This window comes from Macrobrachium rosenbergii, chromosome 7 (assembly GCF_040412425.1).
Source record: "Macrobrachium rosenbergii isolate ZJJX-2024 chromosome 7, ASM4041242v1, whole genome shotgun sequence".
NCBI classification, from domain to species: domain Eukaryota; kingdom Metazoa; phylum Arthropoda; class Malacostraca; order Decapoda; family Palaemonidae; genus Macrobrachium; species Macrobrachium rosenbergii.
Window position 1 is genome coordinate 44,739,382 of NC_089747.1, and position 22,880 is coordinate 44,762,261.

The 22,880-nt window shown below is 36.0% G+C and overlaps 1 non-coding gene across 1 annotated transcript; it reads right to left on the reverse strand.

Annotated features, from left to right (window-relative positions):
- Positions 1-21,858: 21,858 nt before the first annotated feature.
- Positions 21,859-21,930, reverse strand: TRNAT-UGU (transfer RNA threonine (anticodon UGU)). Its single transcript has one exon. It is a non-coding gene; the product is annotated as a tRNA-Thr (tRNA).
- Between the last annotated feature and the right edge of the window lie 950 nt (positions 21,931-22,880).

Sequence of the window (22,880 nt, forward strand, 5' to 3'; positions counted from 1 at the left end):
GACCTCTCTAGAAAAGGGGTAATGCCTAATAATAAAGTAAAAGAAAAATATTCAAAGCCTATTTTGATATATCCATACTAGTAAAACAATACTATAGTATTAATTCGTCTAATTTTAGTGAATATACATTATCATGGCAGAGCGAGAAGCTTCCATCAAAACAGATTCCCATTTGAGAAACATTTTAGTTAACTGTTCAGAAATATATATGTATTTATATATATATATATATATATATATATATATATATATATATATATATATATATATATATATGTGTGTGTGTGTGTGTGTGTGTGTGTGTGTAAATTGTTATAAAACAATTTCAGTGATTAATTTATACTAAGTTTCCTCACATATCCTAATAACAGCAGTCCCTCCCTTCTATCCATAAATATCTTCTGAGAGTAAAATACGAAACGGGGCCAAAGATCAGGATGAAGGAAGCAGAAACCTTGATGGAAGTCATAAATAACTGATCAGCTGGGTTGTGTCTCGCCAACCTCAGCGTCAGGGACACCATTAGCGATGGATGAGCCGTCAAAAAGTTTTGTAGCCGTTGGTTAGACTCCGCCAGTTATAATGGTACTGTTTCCTCCCAAGATTTGCAGCATCGACAGCTTTTACGTAATGCTCCTCTTAGTGTGTCGTTGTGTGGCAGATTGCGGAGTTGTATATATATATATATATATATATATATATATATATATATATATATATATATATATATATATATATATATATATATATATATATATATATCAGAGGAAGACGGACGAAAACCATACATCACTAGGCTTGTCTTATTTATTTTAAAACCAACGTTTCGTAATTTTGTACTGAATTACATCTTCAGGGCTGTGCACAAGAAAAAGATAAAAATAGAAACAGTTATAAGTACAGTTTTAGAATACACTTAAAATGTTACAGTAAAAATGAAATAAATAAGAAAAAAAACACAACCAACCTAGAGGTGAAACAGTAAGGAACTAAATGGAAAGAAGCCACCACACTAAGGCGTTAAGCTAAATATAATTGACCAGCGGATGTATGAGTATTTAATGATGGTACAAGTTGTTTTATAAATAACGACTCTAAGATTGTTAAGTCTTGAGGGTTGGCAGTATGACCGATGACGCTAAAATCTTTGTTCTCAATGTAGGTTTTACATTGTTTTGAATGGTTCCTGATGTTGGAGTGCTCTGGGTTCGAGATTCTGCTACCTGTGCGGAAACTAATTCCCGTGTGAATCAATGCGCACCTTAAGAAGCCTACTGGTGGATCCCGTAAATCCCTGAAATACATTTTGGGCAAGTATATTTATAGATGACACCAGAAGACATATAAGGACACAGCTGATTCTTTATCTTAAACAAAGAGCCAATACTCAGAGGATTTTTGGGAATTAATTTAGCTGATATGGCCGGGAAATGTTCATGGATAATTTTCGTAAATCTTTTTTGAAAGGTTAAGTCACTGATATATGGAAAGGTTGCAAAGAAATTCATTTTTTTGTACTGTTAGGACTTCAGGTCTTTTAGAGAAATCCATTGATTCACATAGGGGAATTAGTTTCCGCACAGGTAGCAGAATCTCGAACCCAGAGCACTCCAACATCAGGAACCATTCAAAACAATGTAAAACCTACATTGAGAATAAAGATTTTAGCGTCATCTTTCATACTGCCAACCCTCAAGACTTAACAATCTTAGAGTCGTTATTTATAAAACAACTCGTACCATCATTAAATACTCATACATCCGCTGGTCAATTATATTTAGCTTAACTCCTTAGTGTGGTGGCTTCTTTCCATTTAGTTCCTTACTGTTTCACCTCTAGGTTGGTTGTGTTTTTTTTCTTATTTATTTCATTTTTACTGTAACATTTTAAGTATATTCTAAGACTGTACTTATAACTGTTTCTATGTTTTTATCTTTTCTTGTGCACAGCCCTGAAGAAGTAATTCAGTACAAGATAACGAAACGTTGGTTTTAAAATAAATAAGACAGCCTAGTGATGTGTGGTTTTCGTCCGTCTTCCTCTGGCTATGCTTCCTGGAGTATTTCCCTGTTCCTGTGTCGCTATATATATATATATATATATATATATATATATATATATATATATATATATATATATATATATATATATATATATATATATATATATATATATATATATATATATATATATATATATGTATGTGTGTGTGTATGTGTGATTACAGTCACTCTAGAAACATGACTGATATATCAAACACCACAGGGAAGAAAAGAAACACCGTTGTAAATCCTGACTTGTTTTCTCTTCATGTCTAAGCCATCTTCGAATGAATGATACAAAGCGGTAGAAATCCAACATATATATGCTAGCCAGATAGTACGAGGGTAAGTCAAAAGTTCCAGGAAAAATTCAATATACTCTTTATTTAAGGAAATTCAAACATCATTTTTCTACATATCTACCATCTAACTCTATACACTTTTCAAGGCGCTGTTTCCACCTCTGCAACCCTTCTTTGTAGAAATTTGGGGCCTTTCTATTAAACCATGTTGAAACTGCATGTTTAGCAGCATCCAAAGATTCAAACACTCCTCTTAAGTGTTCCTTGAGTTTTGGGAACAGGAAAAAATCTGAAGGAGCAAGATCAGGACTATAAGGAGGATGTGGAAGAGTTTCCCCCTAAATTTCCGTAGGACTTCTCTTGCAACCCTTGATGAATGTGCTGGAGCGTTATCATGAAGGAACAAAATTCTGCGGTGCAACTTTCCTCGACGTTTTTAGCCAATGCAGCCTTCAGTTTTTGATAAACACCTTTGTAGTAGTTCCCGGTGATTGTTTTTTGTCCTTCAAGGAAATCAATCAAAATCACTATTTGGAGTCCCAAAATACTGTTGCCATAACCTTCTGGGCAGATCTCGCCACTTTGAACTTCACTGGTGCAGCTGAACCTCTTGGTAACCATTGCTTTGATTGAATTTTACTTTCTGGGTCATATTGATGGATCAAGTTTCTTCTCCAGTAACAATCCGGTCAAAAACCTCTGATTCATTTGGTTCAATCTTGTTAAAACTGCAAGAGAAAGTTCAGTCCCAGTTGGTCTTCCTCGCTTTTGGGACCCAACGTGAAAGGTAAAACCAAGATTTTCATTCAAAATTGAAAATGCGGAACCATGGGAGATCCCAGTTTCATTAGCTATCATATCGATAGTAATCCGACGATCTTCATCCACTAGATTCTGCACCAAAGCCACAATTCTTTCATTTTTTGCAGTCGATGGTCTTCCCTCTCTTAGGTTGTCTTTGAGGTCCTCCCGACCATCCTTAAATCGCTTTATCCAATCATAAACAACTGATTTAGATGGAGAAGAATCTCCATAAACTTGTTGCAAAGCTTCAATAATTTTCTGGTTTCCAATCAAGCTTTCAGAACTTGATGTTAGCTCTCATCTCAAAATTTTTATTTTCCATGGGTTCAAGAAGTCCTACTTTTCTGAAGCAGATGTTAACACCACATAGCAAGAGAATGACTGAGGTAACAAGTCTATATGGATCACTACATGACAGATAATTGTTTACCAAGTATTTGGGTTGTTTCATTCCTGTGCTACATCATTCAACAATTTTCCTGGAACTTTTTTTACCCTCGTATATACGAACATACAGACGATTGGAAAACAAGAATCTGCACCTGACAGGTGTTTGATGGTGGAGTCCCACCCTCATCAGTGACAGGTAAACTTTTGCAAGTAGATGACCTCCCGGGAGCAGATTACCGAGATATATGCTAGAATTGCACCAGCCTCGGTCTTTTTGCCATGCCCCTAGGTTAGGTTAGGCTGGGTAAGGTTAGGTTATTAACCCGATAGTAATTTGGGTGTGGGAAACATAATGATATTATTTTCAAGAAAATTCTGTGGATAGTTTTTGAGATGTGGCGCCCCGCTCTTTCCAGGAAAAGGTCCCTGAGCTGGGTTACCCATCAGGAAAATGCCTCCCGGGATCCCCGCACAACTTTTCCGTACACATCTTTTGTGCTGATCTATTCTCTTTTCCAGTGTTTTTCTAGTTTGGCCAATATAAAAGTTACCACAAAGCTCATAGGAATTTGGTTGACGCATCTTTCAGTATTGTTAGGCGAGTTCTTTACAAGTGCATGTTTCATTGTTTTATTGCACTTGAAGGCTTCATTTAAGCCTAGAACTCTTAATTAGATGGAGAATATCTTAATAAAATAATATATATATATATATATATATATATATATATATATATATATATATATATATATATATATATATATATATGTATATATATGTGTGTGTGTGTATATATATATTATTTATGTTTGTGTCTGTGTGTATGTGTATGATTGTAGACAGATAACATATAAGAATACTGTTATGATAATGATAATACATTATTATTATTATTATTAATATTATTATTACTATTATTATTATTATTATTATTATTATTATTATTATTACGCAGGCATTTTTTTTATTATTATTACGCAGGCATTTTTTCATACTTCAGATTAAAAACCAGGTTTATATCTTCCTTTTCGAACTTAGTTTCTAAAGTCATGCGTTAACAACCAGTATCTAATACTTCGTAGAGAATGTCAACTCTCCCCTTCGTCCCTGAAAGACGTGTTTTTAGCTGCTATGATTAGCTGTTCCTTCCACTGAAGCTCATTAGATGTTGTTGCTCTGCCTTGGGATTGGCTTATGATTATCTCCTCCTCTCTAGGAAGGTCCTCCTTGATGACTATCAATCGAGTTTGCTAAACCCATCGTCTTTCATATTGACTTTGGCGTCATCCAGAAAGTCTTTTTCGTAAGTTTAATGAAATAATAATAATATTTACAGAAAGAAGTAAAAGAAAGGAATTGGAAGAAGCTCTTTGTGTAATGCCATATTACATAAATGTTTGAATGTCTGTGAAATGAAAAATTTATTTCAGTGGCAGGGTGAGAATCGATTTAAATGTAAGTTTAAGTTTGTGGAAAAAGGAAAGGATATTTTAATTGTGAATATAAGAGAAAACTTTTATTTGTTTTCTGAAAACGCCTGCAACCTTTGAAACAGTGTGCGTGAGTGGAAAGGTTGGTACTGATTGAGAGAATTACAGGAACAAGGCATAAAGTCGCATTTCAGATCCTAACCTTAATTTTAGATTTCGTTCCCTACTCATAAAGTAAATTCTTTCATGCGCGTGGCCCCAGCAAAAGTAGTTGGCGGACAGTCGACTGTAACTGGTCGTATCCACGATTAGAGAAAGAGAAAGAATATAGTAAAAAATAAACAGCCCGTAAGTGCTCGATCCAAATATGTGTCACCATACAATTAAGATTAGGAAGACCTCTACGAGTTAGTTACCAAGCAACAATGAGGCAGAGTGCTACATGAAAAAGTGATCTTTGGGGATTCTCTCTCTCTCTCTCTCTCTCTCTCTCTCTCTCTCTCTCTCTCTCTCCTTACGCGCCCTACATCATTTTCTACTCCGCAGGGTGTCCCTAGAGCCTCCACGGGAAGGATATCTGCCTCGCCTGAAATGTGACAAAACCTTCGAGCAAGAAGTCCCAACAAGGCCTCTGCTCCGTATAACAACCAAGTCGACCCACTGGAAAGGTAGATGTGTATTTATGTCTTCTTTAATATCCTCATCGTTCAGTTTTCAAGCGAGATTTCTTAGGAAATAGAATAGTTTCCTTATAGGTACTTGATCCTGAACTGACCGGATACATAGTAATAGTATTGTTAGTAATATTACATATGTAATTAGTATTAAATTTAAAAAAAACTGCAGCTTAAACCTGTAGGAAGGAGGCATCTCTTATTGGATGGGTGAATTTAAAATAAACGAAGATATGTGACATTCTTCTACGTTTGTCCTGTCATTTGATACTAAATGATAACGTCGACCTTTATATGTGTGTGTGTGTGTGTTTGTGTAGTGTATACCTAGTGTGTGTGCTCTTTGCCTCTCTTCATCGACCCCACTGACTAACGTCGTTGGCGCCTCAGCAATTCTCACTGATTCCAGATCTCAGAATCAAAATCCCCTACCCTTTAATCATATTGTGTACTAAGCATCTGAAGGTACTATTTGTGAAAGCTGTTAAATCGCAGTTGCCACAATTAGTGGTCTTTTTGCGTCGGTCATTGACCCCAAAGTAAATTGTATACTGTATCCGCTTTCTGGTTTTCCACACCTCTGGAATCGAGTTTCATTCGTTTATTTTTTATGCTTGTGAATGTGCTTTTCGTAAAACGCAATATATGCACGAGAAATTTATACATGGAAGCGAATAAACCATTCATAAGCAACTGACACCTTGCAAAACGCCGATTTCCGAGCTCAGATATCATGGAAGTCACTCTTATTCATTTGAGCGACGTGATCAACTGGAAGCAGCTTCTAGCTAATTTCGACATGGTAAAGGAATTGTTTATCCACTTTTGCTATATTGCTACAAAGGCCTTTTTTAAACAAAAAAATAATAAAATGAATAAAATAAAGATCTCAGGGAGAGAAGCATAGTATATTAAATCAACAATGTGAATTGTTTTATGATCGTCAATTCTAGGATAGATATGGTCAACATGCCCCCTACCCCCTCGGCATTTGCATTAAATAACATGAATTTCTGAAGCTGCAGATAAGGCAGTCTAATAATATCAGGTATAAGTTGACCTGAGTGCCATCTGACGGTCCGAATGCACAACAACAACCCAACGTTCCGACCATAACATCATTATCATCATCAACAACAACATCCATTGTTGGTGCGAGATCTCAGCTCCAAGATGGCAGTCCTTATGTCAGCAGCTTCGAGGCCTCGGAAACAAACGAGTTGCCTTGAGGAATCGATCCCTTCCTCTCGTCCTCGCTGTCAGGGGACGACGTCACTCACCTTTCTTGATGAGCGGATTTTTTTCTTATGGGATTTATGCCGCTTAGAAGAAAATAAATAGAAAGTGACAGAAAAGAATGAACACGTGCTAACACACACAAACACTCATGTATATAGATATACTAGCTAACCAACCCGGCGCTACCCAGGAACACTGTGAATTACAACCTATAAACTCTCTCTCTCTCTCTCTCTCTCTCTCTCTCTCTCTCTCTCTCTCTCTCTCTCTCTCTCTCTCTCTCTCCTCCCTTTCCTGTTAAGATAGTTGTTTCAGTTACATTGCCCAGCATTTTTGACATTTTATATTTCACCCGTCCTCACTCCCACGTCCTATTGGGCTGAACTTGGACTTAGAGGGCATTGGGAGTGTCACTATTCATCTCAGCGAGCTTGAAAACTACGGATTAGACATAAATATCAGTCGTTTTCGATTATTTTTGACATGCCACCCCCTTCCCACCATTCTCACCCTACTTCCTATCAGGGCTGAACTGAGACTTGGAGTGCATTGTGAGTATCACTATTCATCTCAGCGACCTCAAAAACTATGGATTAGACACTAATATCTATTATTTTCGGTTATCTTTTACATATCACCCCCTTCCTTCACCACCCCCTTTGGTGCCAGTGATGTCTTACTTCCACAGTGTTCTTTTAAAGATAATAAGTCATATGTATGCCAAGTTTAGTTGAAATTGCTCGATGCGTTTCAGAGTGTATGTGGAACGTACACCCCCTCATATATAATTTACGTTCATTTATTTATATATATATATATATATATATATATATATATATATATATATATATATATATATATATATATATATATATATACACACACATATACACATATATATATATATATATGAGTGTGTGTGTGTGTACGTGTATGTGTATAACCTTCTCCATCTTGGCTACGACTAACAGGATAGAGCAAGACGAGGTACAATAGCTGTCATACACTCGACAAGATGTTACTACGAACTGTATACCATGAGGAGATATTAGAAAAGAAATTTTTCAGTCATTGTCTTGTTCATATACAAAACAACCAAAACGTTGTTTTGTATACTTCAGTCATCTATCTCCTCAGGGATCCATAACATTACCAGCTCTGGAAATATATACTCGCGTGGCTCATCAGAGACAAAGCCGATATCGCCGAATATACAGAGCCCAGTGTCTGCGAGGCTTCTCTTGATAATCATCCACCAGACCCAGTTCATTCCGGGGTCCTTCGCCCCAGAGGACATAAATCTCCCGCGCCGTGATAATAATTCGATTTTCCTCTCGAGGGAGAGACATTTCCTCCGCTGACAGAGATGGAGGAGGACTTGGATTCAGATTCTGGAATTGAGAGTGGGGGTACTGGGGCGATCTCTCTCTCTCTCTCTCTCTCTCTCTCTCTCTCTCTCTCTCTCTCTCTCTCTCTCTCTCTCTCTCGTACCCACAAAATCTCTCTCTTTACTTCTCTCTAAAATGTGTTCTTTATGTATGAAAATAGATTCTTCTTTCTCAGGAAAAAAATATGTTATTTATGAGTGTATTACAAATTTGTGACTTTGTTATATTCAGAAATATTAAACGACAAATATCGCTCAATATCCAATTCTCTCTGCTCTAGGGGATTTATAATTGATAAGTGTTTCTTCCACGGCCATGATTCGAACCTGGGTCCTTGATTTGGAAGCAATAAACAGCCGACTTTGATTATTCGACAATTAAGGCACGGTAAATTATTAATATATCGAAAATCATAAAAAAATAATAAGTTGCTGTTGACTGACATTTCATTCAAGTTCATGTGTTCTTTATTGAATATCGTGACTAAGCGTGAAATTTTAAATTGCAATGTTTATATATAACTGAGTATTGGATCAAATAAGCTATAATCAGTTAGTTGTAATATCCTCAAGTTCTGCCTCTCCTTTTTACGCAGTGGTGACTTTTGTTGTAACCTTGACATTTCACCATCAGTTATTATTATTATTATTATTATTATTATTATTATTATTATTATTATTATTATTATTATTATTATTTTATTTATTTAATTTTTTTATTTATTTATTTATTTTTTTTTTTGGTCTGTCGCAGTCATCCTATTCGACTGGGTGGTTTTTATAGTGTGGGGTTCCGGGTTGCATCCTGCTTCCTTAGGAGTCCATCACTTTTCTCACCATGTGCGCTGTTTCTGGTAGCACACTTTTCTGCATGAGTCCTGGAGCTACTTCGGCTTCTAGTTTTTCCAGATTCCTTTTCAGGGATCTTGGGATCGTGCCTAGTGTTCCTATGATTATGGGTACAATTTCCACTGGCATATTCCATATCCTTCTTATTTCGATTTTCAGGTGTTTATTATTATTATTATTATTATTATTATTATTATTATTATTATTATTATTATTATTATTATTATTATTATTATTATTATTCAGACGATGAACCGTATGGAAGAAGCCCACAGGGTCCATTGACCTGGAATTCAAGCTTCCAAAGAATATGGCGCTCATTAGAAAGAAGCAGCAGGTGAAGTGTTAAGCTGGAATGCTGTGGTTTTAAAAAAAACCCTATATACGTATAACACAAATATAACCTAGATATGAAGTTTTGAGCTGACATAAATCATAGTATCTTATAGGTTGTTAAATTCCTTTTATGGAAACAAATCGTCATCTAAAGATCATATTAAGTTAAGATAAGTCGCTTTGTATGCAAAGCTACGACGTAACAACCGAGGAAGACAAGGAAAGAACTGTGATAACGTTGAGGATAAAGATTTTTTGTGAATAAATCATAGTTAATTTATAATCGTGGTCTTAGTGAAGAAACGTTACATGAATATGGGTGAATAAGGCGCAATATGGAAGAAGTATAACAAAGATTTGTGAAAGTAGTCAAGTCAAAATTGAGATGGCATGGACATGCAGGAAGAAGAGACAGGAAAGCATTCTTGAAAACTAGGCTAGGCAAGAAGGCTATGGATATACCAGTATAAGAAGGTACACATCTCAGAGGGTAAATGTCCATATTCTCTGACTATGGAAGCCTCTACAAACAGAAGAGAAAAGACACAATAATGCAACATATACTGGGTGTTTCAAAATTAGAGCGCCCCCCCCTCCACAGAACGAATGGAAAGTTATGAAGTTTTCTGCTACAGCCTATTTCTTGTATTTTCAGACTGAGTGACGGAGTTAGATACAGCCATGGCTAACGACTTGGAGGAAATCAGATGGATTGACCGAATCTGGGCTATAACCTTCAGAGAGGTCAGGGATGCTGGCGCATCCTTCATTTCACGTTCCTGGATAGCTAAATACATTAAAAGAGATGAATCCTTTGTTAAAAGAAACTGGAACAAAAATCCATATGACTGTCATCGCAAAAAGACTGAGAATCTTGGAAGGCCTGAAGTCCTTTCTCAGGAGTCAAATGACATCATAGCTGAGGCAGTGGGTAGACCAAGAAAGTCTTTAAGTAAATTGGCGCTTGAACTAGAAACAAAAAGAAGAGAAGTTATAGTGCTGTATATCATGAGTTGAAAAAATCTGGTATCAAGCCATTTCATGTTATCAGCAAGCCCAGCATCATTCAGCAACAGAGAGAAGACTGTGCGTGTGTGGTTCATTTCTTAAAGATTGAGATGAAGCTGACTTTCTCCATGTTGCCGCATGAGATGAATTCTTCATTTACACAGTCAGGAAGCCAAATCATAAAAATGACATCATTTGGGCTGCAAAGCTGGATGATATCAGTGATGATGTGTGCTATCGCCAAGTTGTGAAATTTCCTGAATGTTTGGGAATTTTTCTCTGTTTCACAGCCAAACTGTTAATGTGGATCATCAAAGAAGAAGACAGTAATGGAATGGCGAATACTTCCGAGAAACTGTGTTTACTGGTGGAGTATTTCCTTTCCTCAAAGATCCTGAAAATGTGTTATCTGTTGAAGAAGTCACATTTTTACATGATAAGGCATCATGTTTCAAGGCTCTTCAAACACAGGAGCTGCTTCGAAACAGTGGTATCGATTTCCTCTCGTCAAGTGAATTTCCAGGTAGCCCCCCTGAAAACATTGGTAGTATCTTAAAGGATCGTTTTGAAGCACGCACAGTGAACTGTGATGGTATACCAAGCCTCGACGACCTGCGAAGAGAGGTGACCAAAGTGGTCAGGAATATGGAGTTTGAGTCTCAGCATTTTTGCAATTTGCTGAATGATACCCCTCAGAGAGAAACTTTAATAAATACCTGTTCTGAATTACTTTTGTTTTTGTCCATATCAATTTTAGTTTATGCTGTAGAGGGGGGGGTCTCTAATTTCTAAACACCCTGTACATACAGTATATATCCATAGCCATCTCCTTTCAAATTTGCTATTGCATAGGCTCTCTCTCTCTCTCTCTGTCTCTCTCTCTCTCTCTCTCTCTCTCTCTCTCTCTATAGTATGTATATATATATATATATATATATATATATATATATATATATATATATATATATATATATATATATATGTATATATATGGAGAGAGAGAGAAAGCGAGAGCCTATGTAATAATAACAAATATGAAAGAAGATGGCTTTGATATATATATATATATATATATATATATATATATATATATATATATATATATATATATATATATATATATATATATATATATATATATATATATATATCATATATATAATTTATATATATGTATATATATATATATATATATATATATATATATATATATATATATATATATATATATATATATATAAATGAGAAATACCCAGAGAGAGAGAGAGAGAGAGAGAGAGAGAGAGAGAGAGATGCTGCGACATCTTTCCGCAGCGCTGTATTTTATTTTGTTGAAAGCTTCATCTCTTGCCTGAGTGATCGTGCAAACTTGCAAAGCTTCATGAATTTGTGAACGTTTCCGTCGCAGCAAAACAAACCGGTTGTTGTTTTTTAATGCCCCCCCCACACACACACACACATGTAAAGAGAGAGGTAGACAGACGGCCAGACAGACAACGCACAGAGAGACAGATGATAGTAGAGTAAAGGCTGTTGTACATTCCGTGAAAAACCTATTAATTTTTTGTCAATTTGAGGAAATCCGTTTAATTCTATTAGCGAACAGTATTTTTGTTTTTTAGATGTGTCTCACATGGGTTAAATTTTGTGTGAATATTTGTGGATGTCTACAAATAAACTTGGGACAAACAGGGAAGAACTATAAGCAAGGAAGAAACAAGAAAATAAACAGAAATATAAAAATGACGAGAGAGAGAGAGAGAGAGAGAGCAACTAGTAAAAAAGGACGTTTATTTAGTAAATAAAACAAGTCAGCCTGTTCTGGGCAGCTATTGAGGAAACAGGAAGATTACAGAGACACCATTCGTGCTCGTTCTCTTGTCTTCCATGTTTTTTTTTTATTTTATTTTTGCTCTGTCTATTACCGGTGTCTATTTATCATTCTCTTCTTTTCTTTAATGAAGAGGTTCCTTACGTATACGGATTTAAGAAGGGGAGATTTAGAAACGCAGAAATTACTTTCACCGATTCAAACTTCTGTTATTTTCCTATCAGGTAGGCGGTAAGGCTATTTTGCTAGTATATATTTATTCCTCCTTAGCTCCCATTGTATTCTTTGTCTTTCAGATAAACAATATATGTAATAACTCTTTACCAAGTGACTGATTAATCAAATACTTCATTCCTTTAGTTAATTGCTTAAATAATTATATAGTACAGGTTATGTTGTCACGCGTATGCGCTTGTTTGCTTGTTTGATGTTTGATATCTTTAGGGTAAATGCTTTAGTTGACAATGACAAGCAAGGCAATTATTCACAACTTTTTTTGATTCCTACGATAGGTTTCATTCTCTCTCTCTCTCTCTCTCTCTCTCTCTCTCTCTCTCTCTCTCTCTCTCTCAGTAGTTTTCTTTCGAATGAATAATTCCCTCCCCCCCCCGCTGTACAGGACTTGTAAAAATAATTAATTTTTCAGTTATTCCCAAAACAAAGGCCGTACGGAGGGGCAACACAAAGTCCCTATCTAGCCCAGGCCTGATTATGGCACGAGAAATGCTGGAGAGTCAAGTCAAGCTTCATGTGGCAGGCAACACGGAAAGGAAAGTATTAAAAAAAAACTTTGAGTTCTGTGGAAGAAGGGAATTTGAAAAAATCGAGAACGTTAATTCAGCAGTAACTAGAACGGCAAAAGTAAAACAAGACTTTAAGAATGAAGGAAAAAGCCAGTTAAGATGCAAGTAACAAATTCTTCCCCACGCAGAAATTAATATACAAAATACGAGAGTTTTATTTTAAAGACAAATAAATGAAAACATGGCGATTCCATCCAAGAAAGCCAATCTTTGGGTTTTCCTTCAAAGGACGAGATTGAAAGGAAAGAATGTGTGTACGTTTTATGTTGACATCTGCATTTTTAGGCAGCATTTCGTTTCTTCGAAGGCCAACATTTTCTTTTTATTTTTTCTTTCGTATGTCAGAGTATTTACATTCGTTTACGGTTTCCTCAAACTCTCGAGGTCCATTTCATGAGCGAATTTATATTTACTTTGGTTCTCAGGGTACCTTTCTCGACGAGGGACTGCGTTAGTCTTATTTTTTCACTTGGAGATTTTTGTAATATACCACTGCAGGAATGCTAAACAGGGTTTCTGAAAGTTGGAGATTCTTTCATATATATATATATATATATATATATATATATATATATATATATATATATATATATATATATATATATATATATATATATATATATATATATATATATTATATATATATATATATATATATATATATATATATATATATATATATATATATATATATATATATATATATATATATATATATATATATATATATATATATATATATATATATATATATATAAGTGAATCAAACAGGAAAAAGACAGGCAGAAGTTCAGTACCAAGTGCTTTCACGTTTATTGACGCATCTTGCCAAAAGACAGGCAGAAGTTCAGTACCAAGCGCTTTCACGTTTATTGACGCATCGTCAGGGCATGATGCGTCAATAAAGCGTCAATAAACGTGAAAGCACTTGGTACTGAACTTCTGCCTGTCTTTTTCCTGTGGGATTTGCTTATATACTGAAGTCACGTGCATCTACTGTGATTTTTAAACATATATTATATATATAATTTATATAAGGTATATATACGTATATATATTTTTACGGGGTCATTCAGCGGATGAGTTTAATTATTAATTACTGTAATTTATGCAGCCTTGCTCTACCTAAGACCCACGTAATCCCATCAGTTAAGGCTGGAAGTTACCCCAAAAGACAGACAATTAACTTAATTAGATTAGGTCGCCAGTTGGAACTAGGTTACTGAATATTTTGATTTATTCTGGAATAAATGAACTGAATAAAACCCATTGATCGCCCACCTAGTCCAACAAAAAAATGAATTGGTTAACGTGAGGATATCTACAGGAACCAATAACAGCTCCCCCAATTCGTCCCCCTTCGGACACAATTATATTTCCCCCACTTTAGGTTATAACGCAACAGCTGATCGTTCTAGTAACGTTTTCGTAAGCAGTTCACTATGTTATTAAAGACTATTCCTCTTCCAAACAATGGTATGATCAGGTTCCAAGGCGTGCCTGAGTATTACTTATACGTCCTCTCACTAACCCTTAATTACTGCAAGGAGTGTATCTCGAATTGAGAATATTATGCTAACACCATGGAGGATACCTTATGCAATCTAACTAGGCAACACTAATTATACTTCATATACTCGACTTCATACCGGGGATATGGGTTCACCAGGATCTTAAGTCAGTGTCTGAGAAGAGAGAAATAAAAAAAAAAATAATCACAGTGGGAGAGACAGCAGAACGGCAAATAATTGTCATCATCAGACTTACCTTACGTAGGATGCTTGTGCACACTTGTAACTGATGCCCATGGTCTGTTGATGCAATTAACGTGTTCCGCTAAGTAAAAAAAATACAAAAGAAAAGGTGCGGGAGCACTACTGTTTGTGTGCCCTCTGCGTTTGGTTGCTGGACTCTCTCTGACCTCAGTCGGGAATTGGAGGGGCTCTGTTTTCCGTTAACAGCGATCCCTTCGTAGTTTGCGGGCAGTCTGAAAAATAACAAGAACTCGCCGATACATAGTACAGAGGAAAATGAGGTTACAGGACACCCTAACTAAAGGTGGCCTGGTGAAACCCTCCCTGTTGGATAGGTCTCTAACACTAACCTATCAGCTGCTAAGACGGTTGGGTTTTGGACACAATAACAACACACAGTTAGCTTTTCCTCCCTTGCCCCCATGGAAGAATTAGAATTCTTTTACATTTAAAAGAGATTTATTTACAGAGAATGGGGCAGGTATGTGAGACCAAAGATGTATCAATTTACAGACACATAAATCACGTATGATAGATCTTAAATGCAGTAATTTAAAGACACGCAATGTAAATACGAAGGGCCACAGAGGCAACAACTCCCATTAAAACAATTAACTCTGATATGCCATAATGCATAAATTCACAGGCAGTAATACAATAAAAAGGGGTAAATTCCAGGTTAATGGACATTATTTAATCAAGATGATTTCTGTGCGGGCAACGGATTCTTGCGATCAAGCTGCGACCAGGAATGGTTGCGAAATTTGGATGGCAGTCAGTAAAGGGTATCCTGGCATAGATTTGCGACTGAGCAGGGTATGTCGGCTCCTGGAAGAGAATTTCAGAGTTAGTACAAGCATGGGGGCAAATGAAACCTCCCTTGTTACTAAACAAAGCACAATGAATCTATGCATTAGGGAGGAATTGATCACTTGAGTTACTTAAATTAATTTGCCCTTAATTTACACTATGGAGGGAATACTTGAATACTTATCACTGAATTGTATAAGGTTGACTTGTAAGCAAGTCATGGGGAGATACACAGGCTGCTTGAAGTAGGGTAACTTAACAAAGGGGCTGCTTTTTAGGAGGGAGAAAATTTTGGGTTGGAGAAATGAGAAAACCAAGGAATTTCATGAAGGGGGAGGAGCTGGCTTATTGACTAATTGCGGCCAACGTACCTGGGGCCTGTAGATGTTTTGCGCTAAACGTTAGTTTTCACCAGCGTAAAGGAAGGAAAATTTGCACGTGTGTCTCGAGTGCAGGTTCTGCTGGAGTGTTTGCCTTCTCAGGAAACCCAGTGCGCGCCTTCCAGCTTGTTTGCTGCGGAGTCTAGGCCTAGGTCAATCTGCAAAGAGTCATACAGCCAGCAAAGGAGTGAAGAAAAGTGAGTCTTATGATTAAGTACGTAGAGGTTAAGTTCCTATCTATCTCACAGCCTGGATTCGCCTCCCATCCCCTAGTGGACGGGCTGCTCCTACGTATCGCGTGATGGTGGTGAAGGGGGTTTGCTATTGTTTTACCCCAGGTTGGCTGTCGTGGAGCTTTCCCCTACATGAGTTTAAAGAGGCGCTAACTGTCCTTTCTTAGTTCAAAATACGTTTGGTCTACCTTGCCTGCTGTTTTCTCGGCCCAACAGTCAAATGAAAGGTGAAATTACTCCATGAATAAATTAATTCCTAGCTGCCTGACGAGGGAGGAATGGAAATCTTGAACAATATATGTATATATATATATATATATATATATATATATATATATATATATATATATATATATATATATATATATATATATATTTATATATAGGAGTATTGATTTCATATAAATACTTTTTACAGCTATCTGCATTGAAAAATATTGCATCTTAACAAGCACAGAGCTGTGGAGAATGTCTTGAACACCCGGACAGTAAAGGAAGGACTTTCACAGCTAAATTTGGTATGCCTTTGTCAGGCCTCTCTCTCTCCTCTCTCTCTCTCTCTCTCTCTCTCTCTCTCTCTCTCTCTCTCTCTCTCTCTCATTGACCCTCTGTTGTGTCCATTTCCCTGCCCACCTTTCTCTGCCGATTGTCTTTCTCCCGTAGGTAGGATCTGGAAAACATCAAAGCAGATCGGACGAGATTTGCCCGGTTTCTGAGGCCCAACGGACATCAAGGAACAATTCATATTTTGCCCGCAAGGAGGCGACCCTTAGCGGTCAGAGAGAGGGCAGCGAGTCAGTCAGTATCGAGGCATGGCCGTGACCGGTCAAACGGTGCTAAGCCGCTCTCACCCCATCCATTTCAGATGACTTTTTTCCTTATATGACCAACAGCCGACTGTTGCATTGCCTGTGCCAAACCCAAGTCAGTTGTGACTCTCCAATAGTCTGCATTCAAGACAGCTGTCTCGGGAATCCAGTACAGTGCAAGTGTTGGAAGTTGTCGACATATAATCTTTTACTGTTTTTTCCTCACTGCTCACTCACCCTTTTCCCTGAAACACCCTTAAAGGTCTTGCACTTGCGTTAATACCAACTGTGGTGAGTTTCCTACAGGTTGTTTCATTCTTGTTCATGAATGCTGGCCATCTGTTGGATGTAGCTATAACTCGGGTAAGAAAGTATCTCCGTTGCAAAACCATTATTCGTAATTATATATATATATATATATATATATATATATATATATATATATATATATATATATATATATATATATATATATATATATATATATATATATATATATATATATATATATATATATATATATATATATATATATATATATATATATATATATACACAGTATATACTCGTTATATTCGAACAATTCTGGGTTTTTTTAATTGTTGGCTTTAGTTTTAATTTTCTCCATAGTGCTAGAGTCTCTCGCATTAATCTCAAGGTTCTGTTTATCATACTTCCCAGATGGTTTAGACAAGAAATTGCACTTTGTTATAAATTTTGTTATCTCACTGAGAAATGCATTGCCATGATCCTTTCTTTTACATTTCACGAAACATATTTCTCATACATTTCAATAAAATAATGTAAAGAATAATTCTCTGCATAGCGCTTGGGCCAAAGGAAATGAACTGGTGCAATTTCCTCAGTGACATTTTTTATGACGAGCTTTTTCTTTTTTAACTTGAGTAAATCGTGTTTCATCCTTATTTGTTCTTTTATGCGATTCAAATGTTTCCCAACATATTTACTAATTTTTTAAAGTTTTGACTCTCTTAACCAGGCTGCATCTTAGCAATTTCTACCTGTTTTCATGGAAATATGTTGAATGTAGGCGTCTGCAAGCTCTGCGAATGTCTGAAGCATCCGTAGACACCAGGATTAGTCTTAATGTTTCTTCAGTGCTCTACTTTCTTTTATTATTCTCATACAGACAGTTCCTCTGTCAGTACATCATTCTCCTGCTCGTACATTCATAGATGGCGTCTTCCCTTCACAAATTATCCTTTCCCCTTTCCCTGCTCCTTCCATTCAGCATTCAAGTTTAGATTTAGCGCAGTGGAATTTCAACCCCTTGGATATATGGGTATCCTCTACTTGGAATTATGTAGCATCATATCTTGGTGGTATGGAATGATGTTCTTGAGTTAGTTTGTTTCTAGAAAATTATTGCTTTTGGTAACATTCAGAATATGTTTACACTAAGCAACGCTTTCTTATATATTTGAGGCTTATAGTTCTCTGTGTGATTTTATGCTCCACACTTGGAGAGGTGTTTATAAACCGTTTGGTTCATTTTTCTCCTTTATTTCCATAAATCTTCAGCTAAAAACACTTATGGGCAGAGTCAACTGGCTATAAACCCAAGAGGGCTCCAAAGGGAATTCAGCCCCAGAGAGAGAGAGAGAGAGAGAGAGAGAGAGAGAGAGAGAGAGAGAGAGAGACAGGTTATAGGAAAAGGTGATAAATCAAGAAATATGAGGGAATAGAAAATAAAACAGATGCCTTCTGGATTCAGGAGACGTCAGCAGAAAGCAGCAGTGAATTTTCTTCTTGGTTGATTATTTGGAAATCAGAAGTTTCTAACACTGCACTAGGCAAACTATTCCGCATTCTAGTTGTAGCCAAACTAAACCTCCTAGAAAACGGACAGTTTCATAAAAAATCTTTTAAGGTTCACCTCTTCTCCATCTTGTTTGTTCCATATCTAATACTTTGTTCATTCCTCAAGAGGAGCTGTGTTATTTATGCCATATCCTTGTAATCATATAGGTATTTTCTTGACGTCGCAGGGTCAAAGGTCATTCTTGTTGGAATGGTCCTTCATACCATTCCGTTTGAGCGTAATGAATTTTCTGCCTACTTCTGTGTCCCTTGAATCATTCTACCTACCTAGATTTGAGAAGCGAGCGTTATGATTTGTAAATACAATGTCATGAGCAGACAGGCACCTTTTGTAAAGGTGAACGCAGTCAATTATTTTTTTTTATTTTATGTGAACAGGGCTGAGTTACTTTTGGGCGATGGGTGTGCGGAATTCTTCATATTCCCGCATGAATCCAAAAGTTTGTAGCGATAGGCGCATGCAACGGCTATGAGGAAATAGAGAACCTACGAGTTACATATGTATATATATATATATATATATATATATATATATATATATATATATATATATATATATATATATATATAGAGAGAGAGAGAGAGAGAGAGAGAGAGAGAGAGAGAGAGAGAGAGAGAGAGAGAGAGAGAGAGAATGCAGCTATATAAACTTACAAAGTAAAATGTTCCAACACCCCAGGTAAAATTATGTCTCCAAAACTATATATTGAATCGGCTGAATATTAAAACCTCTCTCTCTCTCTCTCTCTCTCTCTCTCTCTCTCTCTCTCGTCAGTTCAGAGGCAAGTTTATCATTACATTGTTACGGCATGTCAACCGCATACGTTTTATCTATTTTCCACGTAATGTTTATTCGGTTACGAAGGTAGACTTGAGAGAGAGAGAGAGAGAGAGAGAGAGAGAGAGAGAGAGGGTAGGGGAAGATTTTAACTCTAGACATTGTACATTATGTTCTCTTTGTGTCCTCAGTAAAGTTCTACGTCCTCATTTTCAATAACCGAGGTGATTCACACGACAGATGTTTTACCCACGTCTTGTTTACACATATATTGCAACACGCACTCACTGGAACCGTATCAGGCCCGTGACGACCGTGCCTGCCTGCGCAAAACGGATGCCATAACCAGAAGGGAACCCCATTCGCTACAACACAGACGGGAGAGAAAAGAATTTCACACCCAAACGAATCCTATTCCAAGGTTAAGAAACACCTTCCCGGAGAGAGAGAGAGAGAGGGAGAAACAGGCAGAGAGAGAGAGAGAAAGAGCGCCCCATCGACTGATTAACCCGCGGTTGTCCCAGACCAACGAGGCGTTGGCTTACATGCCACGACCAGGGGAATCCTCGCTGTGATTACTGCAAAAACACAGGCGGGCGTTGGACGTAATCCCCAAAAGATTCGTTCGAAATTCTTGCGCGAGAATTTGATTTCCTTTTATCTCCATCTTTTGTGGCCTCGTTTTTGGGGCCTTGGGAAGAGAAATAACTGGAAATGGACATTTGTTCAAGATGAGTGTTTGTAACAGTTACAATTTTCCATTTTGCCCTTTTTTCATTGTCGTTTACTGTATATGAATGGATGCTGTTTTGTATCATAGATATATATGTATATATATATATATATATATATATATATATATATATATATATATATATATATATATATATATATATATATATCGTGATTAAATTTACCACAGAAAGATGACGTTTTCATTAATTTCCTTATTAGAATCAATGTTGCTTTCCTAAGCAAACGAAATATAACTAGCAAAATAAGCATGATAATTAGAATATAAAGAGCTTTTTGTGGTTATCACAAAGTATTTTAGCTTGACAATGGCCAGTAGACTATGCATATGTCTTAGTCACTGAGGAAACTTTTTTATGTTAAAAATTGATTATAGAAACGTAAATATTTAATGTTTTTGATCTCTCTCTCTCTCTCTCTCTCTCTCTCTCTCTCTCTCTCTCTCTCTCTCTCTCTCTCTCTCTCCATATGATAGTAATGCCTATATAATGTGATAAGGAAGTTATTATTTAAAAAAAATTACTATGAATTTGTAATTTAGCATCGTCTACCAGTTTTCTGTTAATACAAATCGTTCAAAGAAAACGTATTTCGTGGTAAACGTAGCTATTTTACCGATGACAGTATGACAGCTTAAAATATAAGATGTCTAAATCGGTTTCGTTGTTTGCTTTCATCAGGATTCCAAGTAGGAAATGCTGTGTGAAGATAAAAGGAAAAAAGGGAAACTTTCTCAAAACAGTTGAACAGAAACACCTTCTAATCGATACATTCATGATAAAAATAGTTATTTTACTACTTACTTGGTAGTTTGAAATTTCAAATACATAAATTAGTTTCATTATTAGTTTCACCAAAGTACAAATAGGACAGGAGGAAGTGGTAAAATATAAAAGAGCAATCCACTCGTTCTAAATGGAATGCCCTTAAAATCAATAAACAGTAATAAGCTCACATTAGCCTTATAGTACTGTATATAGTCACCTGCAGTATGTTGTAAGATGAACACTCGTAATCTAACGTAACTGGTGTAACTCAGCCTAAATAGTGTTATCATTATGCGTAGTTTCATTCATAAATTCGTTTTGGCAAGTCCATTAAAAAGAAAATGTATATATTTGCTGCTAGTTAGTAGGGAGAAACAGGGGGCCATTTATATTCAAAATATATTTTATCTCGTATTTATGTGTTATAGAAAGCCTGTCCGAAAAGGCTACGTATAAAAAAGTACAGTAACTGTTCACTAAGAAGTTTCGAATTTCAGCGCAAGCGTGCATGTAATAAAATGTTAAACAAAACTCGTTCTCGTATCAAATGGGCCCATGTTTGCCGAATATCCAACACTTTAAAATCGAGGGAGATGTATGTGACCTTGAGAAAAGGTCCGACCTGAAGGATGACCTTTGCCCCCTGAGAGAATCGAACTCTCGACCCCTGGTTTACAAGACCAGTGCTCTGCCCCTGAGCTAAGGAGGCTACGTGGAGTGGTACAGAACACTTGGCACTTATCGTCGTTAATCAAAGTGTTTCAAAGATGCCGCCTCCTCGTGACACTGGTACGTACTTGGTCGCTTATCATTTTCAGTGATAAGTCAAAAGGTAGTACTACACATAACATATTTATATATCTGTCTATCTTTCTATCTATTTTTTTATCTATCTATTTATCTGTCTATATGTGTATATATATATATATATATATATATATATATATATATATATATATATATATACCTATAAATATATATATATATATATATATATATATATATATATAGTATACATATATATATAATATATATATATATATATTATATATATATTTATATACATATATATATATATATATATATATATATACATACATATGTATATATATACTGTATGTATAGAGAGAGAGTGAGAGAGAGAGGTGCTTAACCATATTCAACATGCTCATCACAGTGTACACCAGCATGGCAAAATCACAATTTAGAAAAAATTACTGGACAAAGTTTCACATTTTCCAATCTCTATCAGTCCGCTGTCGTCTGACCATGCACCAGCTCATATGTCTGCCTGTCTCTCTGCTTGGCTGTATGTCTGTAAGCCTTTCTAGCACGATTAAAAAAAAATAAATGGAAGAGGAACATTTTTATGGTTGGCTGTGAATTAATAAACATTTCAAATACTGAGCAGGTGAACAACTTCAGTGTAAAATCACAATGTAAAAAATTACTAGACAAGTTTCTCTCTCTCTCTCTCTCTCTCTCTCTCTCTCTCTCTCTCTCTCTGCCTCTCTCTCTCTCTGTCTGTCTCTCTTCTAGCACGATTCAAAAATAAACATAAATAAATAAATCATTTAGCAATTCACTTTTGAGTAGTAAATAATAATAAACATAAAAATAATAATAATAATAATAATAATAATAATAAAGGTGATGAAA